Source organism: Pseudochaenichthys georgianus, chromosome 16, assembly GCF_902827115.2.
Source record: "Pseudochaenichthys georgianus chromosome 16, fPseGeo1.2, whole genome shotgun sequence".
Classification (NCBI taxonomy): Eukaryota; Metazoa; Chordata; class Actinopteri; order Perciformes; family Channichthyidae; genus Pseudochaenichthys; species Pseudochaenichthys georgianus.
Genome location: NC_047518.2, coordinates 34116145 through 34123166, shown reverse-complemented (window position 1 = coordinate 34123166; position 7022 = coordinate 34116145). Strand labels below are relative to the sequence as shown.

The 7022-nt window shown below is 44.4% G+C and overlaps 1 long non-coding RNA gene across 1 annotated transcript; it reads left to right on the top strand.

Annotated features, from left to right (window-relative positions):
• The first annotated feature begins 5213 nt into the window (after window positions 1-5213).
• On the top strand, window positions 5214-6482 carry LOC139435505 (uncharacterized). Its single transcript, XR_011644750.1, has 3 exons — window positions 5214-5785; window positions 5900-6026; window positions 6109-6482. It is a non-coding gene; the product is annotated as an uncharacterized lncRNA (long non-coding RNA).
• The last annotated feature ends 540 nt before the right edge of the window (window positions 6483-7022 follow it).

Here is a 7022-nt window from a genome sequence, read left to right as displayed (position 1 = left end):
TTTGTTAGTATTGTGATTTTGGTTGTTTTTGAATCCATAAGATTAGTGTGTTTCTTTACCAGAAACATTAGCAGTTCAAATCATATTTTTAGATTTTTAATGGGATCTCAGGGATTTCATTTAAAAATAAATACAGATGCTTGTCAGAAATTCAGAGCTATTGAAATATGTTATTTAGTTTACCTAAAGATGTTGGGGTTCTTATTTAGTGGGCACAGTCCAAGATTCTGAAGCAGCACAATTAATTTAGAAAACCTGTGCACACACGTCTGTTGTTTTAAGACACCCCACCAACAGGCTCCAAGTTGCCACGCACTGGTGGGTTAAACAGCCGAGGGCCCCAGAGCCCGGAGCGTAGGCTTGAGGGATTTGTATCAGATTTCTCCACACAGGTTGTGGATGCCAAAAGGGGGACCCGAGACGCAGGAGGCTGACTGTCAACCCCAGGCTCTCCGGCCCCGACCGAGTGACCCCGAGGACATCCCATGCCGTCCGCCTACAAGGAAAGGGGGACAACTGGTACCACGGGAGCCAGTGTGCGGCGGGGAAAACACCTGCGAGGACCCTAGACGACATCAGGACAGATCTGGCTCTCGTCATGGAGGTCGACTCGGATGCTGTCATCAGCGGATTGGAGGAGAAGGACCTCGAGGACATCCATCATCCATCCAGCAGTCGTCCCGGGAGGCATCATCATCGGACCGGAGAAGGAAGATCGGGAGGACATCTATTCAGCATCGACTCGGAAGCCGCCGTCAGCGGATCAGAGGGGACAAAGACACGGCAAGCCAGGATGGCACAGGGGACTCCACTCTCCGCTGAAACAGGAGTGTGTGTTAAGTGCAACAAGACGGTGTATGGAGCCAGCCAGGCCTGCCAAGCTATGGGCAGCCTCTACCATGACAGCTGCTTCACCTGCAGCGCCTGTAGTCGAAGGCTGAGAGGGAAGGCGTTCTACTATGACGCAGGAAGGGTTTTCTGTGAAGAGGACTTTCTGTACTCTGGGTTCCAGCAGTCTGCAGACAAGTGCAACGCAGGTGGACATCTAATCATGGACATGCAGGCCCTGGGGAAGTCTTACCGCCCCGGTTGCTTCCGCTGCGTCATCTGCAACGAGAGCCTGGACGGAGTGCCCTTCACTGTGGACACTGAGAATAAAAAGTATGGAGACTCAGCAGACAAGGATGCAGTTTTTTGCAAGTGCCTTGTATAAATTGCACTCTCTTTTTTAAGAGTGCAAAAGAGGGAATTGTAAGGATATATTTGTATGTATTCATGCAAACTGTGAAGAAGCTTGAAAATGATTTGTGTAGAAAACTGGGCTGGTTTTGGGCCTGCTAACATGTGGTTTTTAGAGGACACAGGAAGAGGGGGAAGGTCAGGAGTTAACATACAGTCATCCCTGATGTGGGGTGTTGATGATAATTTGGGCAGCCAATCACTGGTCTGGAAGGGAGGCGCAGATAACTCCTCCTTGGGTCAGCGAGGGATATAGACAGAAACCCCGCTGTGTTCGGCCTCTTTCTTCTCTGACTGGCTGGCTGGCTGGCTGGCTCACGTGAGTATCAGGTAAATGTGGGATCCCACAGAACTGTATGTAATTTGTACTGTATTGATTGTACTTGATTGTATTGCATTGTATATTACCATTAAAGTGGATTATTGTTAAACGGTTACTTGTATGATCTGGATTCCCTTCCTGTAAGATAATGGCTTGTGTAGGGACGCGAGGAGATTTGGAAATGCGGCCTAATTAACATTTAAATCTCCTAACAGTCCTTACCCCAAGTGAAGGAGCTCAAGTATCTCGGGGTCTTGTTCTCGAGTGAGGGATCAATGGAGCGTGAGATGGGCCGGAGAATCGGAGCAGCGGGAGCGGTATTGCAGTCGCTTTACCGCACCGTTGTGACGAAAAGGGAGCTGAGCCAGAAGGCAAAGCTCTCTGTCTACCGGGCCATTTTCGTTCCTACCCTCACCTATGGTCATGAAGGATGGGTCATGACCGAAAGAACGAGATCGCGGATACAAGAGGCCGAGATGGGTTTCCTCCGCCGGGTGGATGGTGTCTCCCTTAGAGATAAGGTGAGAAGTTCGGTCATCAGGGAGGGACTCGGAGTTGAGCCGCTCCTCCTTCGCGTCGAAAGAAGCCAGTTGAGGTGGTTCGGGCACCTAGTTAGGATGCCACCTGGGCGCCTCCCTAGGGAGGTGTTCCAGGCACGTCCAGCTGGGAAGAGACCAAGGGGTAGACCTAGGACCAGGTGGAGGGATTATATCTCTTCGCTGGCCTGGGAGCGCCTTGGGATCCCCCAGTCAGAGCTGGTTGATGTCGCCAGGGAAAAGAAAGTTTGGGGCTCTCTGCTGGAACTGCTACCCCCGCGACCCGACCACGGATAAGCGGGAGAAGATGGATGGATGGATGGCCTTTATTTATCCAGTTAAAATCCCATTGATATCAATGATATCTTTTTCAAGGGAGACCTGCAGCAGTAGGTTCCACATGAAGACATACAAACATAAACAACAGAACAACATATCTATCCACATGTACAGGTACCAACAGCATCTGATTGTGTAGCATCCAACCAAGCTTTAAAAACATGTAGTGGTACTAGTTTGGTAATTTTCCATTCTTTTTGCAGACTGTTCCAAGTTAGTGGAGCTGCACGTCTAAAAGCTTTCTTCCATAAGACAGTCCTAGCACTTGGCACATTTAATAAAACCACAGCATGCAATCTCAGGCAATAAGTACTTTCAATTCGCAGAGAGATCAGAGAGCAGATGATCAGTGGGGCCTTGTTTTTACTGAATGATGTGTTTTTTATGGGGAATTCAAATATGAGCTTATTTTTAGGATTTTCGGAGACTTTGCACACGTTTTCACAAACATGTTCACGCTAGGAGTACTTCCAGTCGCTTCGTCTTGATCTGTAGATGTGATTTGATGTGTCGTGTGTCTCCCAACTCCTCTCCAAAGTTCAGATACTATATAAAAAGTACTATATATATATATAAACTATATATGTTTTTTTGTTTAATGCCTTTGTTTTATGTTGAAACTTGTTGTGTGCCGTGTTGGTCAGGACTCCCTGGAAGAAGAGATCTTGTATCTCAATGGGACATTCCTGGATAAATAAAGGATAAATAAAAAAAAAAATATATAAAAGGTAAATAAAACATTAAACAATGACAAAATAACAACCTGAAAGATCTATCTACACATTTCGTAATTATCTAATCTAGTGGCCTTATAAAAGTGTTGGCTGAAGTAACGCAGAATATATATATTTTTTAATTGTAAATAATTAGAAACATTATTTATGTGCACAAGTACACACACATAACAAGCTGTCCCGAGTTCCTCCGGCTGCAGTTCCGCAGACGGCCGGTGTGTGGCAGCAGAGCGCTGGGAGCAGAGGGAGGTGAGTAGACGGATATGACGGATGACAGATGCGACGGAAATACACCCGAACATATCTGGTACCCCGAACACATCTGGTACCTACACCGGCAGCAACACACAGCAAAGGAGAATTATCGAAACAAAACAAAGTGTTTTTATTTAAATTATAACTACAATCTGAAAAAACAGGGGAAGCCTGGCATCCCTTGGCCTCCGGGAGAAAACGCCACTGTAAACTACGTGTATTGTATTCACTGAATTTCACTCTCTGCCTTTAACGGGCCGGCTCGTTGTAGCTCCAATAGCTCCAGCCCCCACCCTTCCTGTGAGCACAGTGTGCTCTGATTGGTCGGGACCATATACAGTCTATGGTCGGGACACGTAACATGAACGTGCCGGGCGGCAAGGTCCCGTGGGTTGGATGCACGTTCATAATGCAGAGGGAAATAACTCTCAGAATAACGTTATTAGCACATTATTACAACTTGAGGAACGAATGTTTTTAATAAGGGCTATACAAGTGTTCATACTGGGTAGTTTATTTAGTTTAAAAAAAATTATCAAACAATTTACAGACCACTCTTTCCCCATGTAAGTCAATGAAAAAATTAAATTCCGGGCCTGGCAACCAAACGGAGGTGTAGTACCGCCGTTTGGCCAGCACGAATATTTTCATCTGAGTCCGGCGCACTTCCTGGGGGCTTGCATGGGAGCCTGCCTGCAGACCTCCACTCTCAGGACAGTTCCGGTGCAGACCTCCACTCTCAGGACACCTCCACCATAGACATATAAAGAGTAGACGCCGCATTGGCTGCTGGGGCGCAAGAAATACGGCCGCCATCTTGGACCGGTCATCCTACCCATATTGTACAGACATTCTACCCATAGCAGAGGTTTCAAGATGCCAGAGCAGCATATTGCTGTGCAAATCGGCGGACGATTGCGAACAGGGGTCGGGGGATTACTTTTCACAAGTAAGATTCAACATTATAATTGGTTGTATTTTGTAAATATAATATTATTGTACTGTATTGATGTCCGCCAGCGAAATCGTAGCCAGCAAACATTATGTTCATGGCCAACTGAGACTTTATAAATCGCTGCTGTAACAAGTGAATTTCCCCGTTGTGGGATGAATAAAGTAAAATCTAATCTAATCTATCTAGGAAGAAGAAGGAAGAAAATAAGCTTGACCTCCTTCTTAAAATGTTTTTGTGTTGACTCTCAAATCTCCCGTTTTTATTTTGAAGGTTTCCCAAAGACAAAGATATGAGAAAGAAGTGGGAAGTTGCTTTGAGGAGGGAAGGGTTCACTGCAAGCGAGTCATCCGTGATTTGCAGTGAGCATTTTAAGCAGGACGAGTTTGACAGGACAGATTGTCCGACTCAGAGATGGTGTTATTCCCTCCATCTTCAGCTTCCCGGTTCACCTCCAAAGAGTAGGTGTATCATCATAAGGTTATTAGCATTCATAAATGTAAATATTCTATTATCAATAACAGGGCAGGGTGATTGTGTGTGTGTGTGTGTGTGTGTGTGTGTGTGTGTGTGTGTGTGTGTGTGTGTGTGTGTGTGTGTGTGTGTGTGTGTGTGTGTGTGTGTGTGTGTGTGTGTGTGTGTGTGTGTGTGTGTGTGTGTGTGTGTGTGTGTGTGTGTGTGTGTGTGTGTGTGGTATTCTGCTTTTTCATTTTAGCCAGAAAAGGGCAGGACTACGTCTACTTCCAGAAAAGCTGAAGAGAGCCTGTCTGTGGCCCCTCAGGACGACCCAGAAGCTTCAACCTCACACTCACAACCTCAGCCTAATGATGTGAGTATTTCTATTTTCAACATCATTCATAATGGTCCTAGACAAAGTAAAATCTCTCTTGTTTGCTGCCACTCATATTAAACACACTCACAAATAAACACATACACACACAATTGAAGACATGTTGAACATGCATTCCTGGCACACTCACACACGCGCACACACACACACACACACACACACACACACACACACACACACACACACACACACACACACACACACACACACACACACACACACGCATGATGCTGGCAGTGGCTTTGACAGGTGATGACTATAAGAAATAATGTGGGCCATACTCTAGTTGTGTCAAAGTGATGTGTGTGAAGTGAAACATCACTCAAACCATGTTCATCCCTCTTTCTAGGATCATAGCTATGTCTCGCCTGCTTCTCCTACTGCTCTTAAGGCCAGACTCAATGAAGCTTTAGCAAGAGTGGAGAGTCTCGAGCGAGAGAGGAAGAATGCCATGGCTAGAGAAAAGAGGGCAGAGACCACAGTGAGGACTCTTTTGGGGGATTTGAGGGAAAAGAACCTCATTAATGAAGAACTCAAAGAGGCTTAATTTCTACTCAGGTAAGATGAAATTAGCACTTTGAAATTCATGTACATCTTACTCTTACACTCTTTATTAAACTCCTTTGTTATTATATGAAGGGGACTTATTAATTTTTTCTCATACAATTTCAGATCTTCAAATAGACTTGAAGGCAAAGCAGGGCCATGAGTACTCCAAGGACCACAGAGAATGTGCCCTCACACTCCATCTACATGGTCCAAAGGCATACAAATACCTCAGAGAGACTACAACAAAAAGGTAGTCTTAATGTTGTTCAATTTCATTTTTGGAAATTACGGTTGCAAGTACGTTAAATAGCTACTTCTCAATTTTTTTACAGGTGGCTGTGTTCGGTGGATGGAAAGCCTGGCCTGAACAAGATGATGCTGGATATGCTGGAGAGAAGATGCCAGGACGACCAGGCTAAATATGGATGTGTTTCACTCATGTTGGATGACATGGCCATCAGAAAACATGTGCAATATAATCCACATAACCAGTCAATGTCTGCTTTTGTAGACATGGGTGATGGAAACAATGAGACCGATGCTGCTACTGAGGCTCTTGTGTTCATGGTGGTTGGCCTACACGGACATTGGAAGGCTCCCATTGCATATTACCTGACGAAGTCTTTGTCACCTGAAACACAAAGGGTCCTAATCTAAATCTAAAATCTAATCTATCTAGGAAGAAGAAGGAAGAAAATAAGCTTGACCTCCTTCTTAAAATGCTTTTGTGTTGACTCTCAAATCTCCCATTTTTATTTTGATGGTTTCCCAAAGACAAAGATATGAGAAAGAGGTTCTCAGTCATGCTTTGGAGGAGCCGCATGCACGGGGCATTCGGGTGTCATGAGCAACTTTGTGTAAATATGGTTTGGGCGGGGTGGTGTCATGTTCTTGTGTTTAACTTGAACATTTACATTTTTTATATAGATGTAGAAGTACATTTTCATTTTTTATGACATAGATATTCATTTTTACTGATATATAACTTCTGTCTATGTATAATGTATTATTGTTTCTTCATTTTTCAACTTATTAAAATAGCTGAGTATAGGCCTACACAATATGCTTCTCTATCATATATAGACCATTAGTGTTTTTTTATGTGTGTGTGTGTATATATTATATATCGTGTGTCTTTTGCAAAATACCTATCATACATAACATAGGCTATCAAATACCAGAATATTCTATTGCTGTTAAGCCTACTATGAATATTAAAATACGCCGAATCATGTGTCCGGTATCA